This window comes from Elephantulus edwardii, unplaced genomic scaffold (genome assembly GCF_000299155.1).
Source record: "Elephantulus edwardii isolate Elephantulus edwardi_28Jun2011 unplaced genomic scaffold, EleEdw1.0 scaffold00096, whole genome shotgun sequence".
Lineage (NCBI taxonomy): Eukaryota > Metazoa > Chordata > Mammalia > Macroscelidea > Macroscelididae > Elephantulus > Elephantulus edwardii.
Window position 1 is genome coordinate 12,036,495 of NW_006399846.1, and position 529 is coordinate 12,037,023.

The window sequence follows — 529 nt, forward strand, 5'->3', positions numbered from 1 at the left end:
TCTCCCCACACCCCTTTGACTTATGTATATTTATCTTGTATCCTGCCACTCTACCTACGTGGTATCATTAGGTCTAAAAGTGTTTCTGTTGTTGTTGAGTCCTTAGAGTTCTCTGTATACATTATCATATCATCTGCATTAGAAACAGTTTTACCATCTCTTTGCCTATCTGGATGCCTCTTATTTCCTTCTCTTGCTGTATTGTCCTAGCAAGTACTTCCAATACAATATTGAATAGGAGTAGTGACAATGGTCATCCTTGTCTGGTTCCTGTTCACAAGGAGAGTGCTTTTAGTCTTTCTCCATTGTGAATGATATTGGCTCTTGGTTTTGTGTATATACTTTTCACTATATTGAGGAAATTATTTTCTATTCATATTTTTCCCCTTTTAAAAATTTAAATAGCATTCAGTTTATTACAAATATTTAGTATTGGCTTCCCATATTCCCCCCTTTTGTTTTTATCATAATTATGTTATCATCTAGATGAGCATCTTTTATACACAAACAAAAATAAAACAAATTAAAC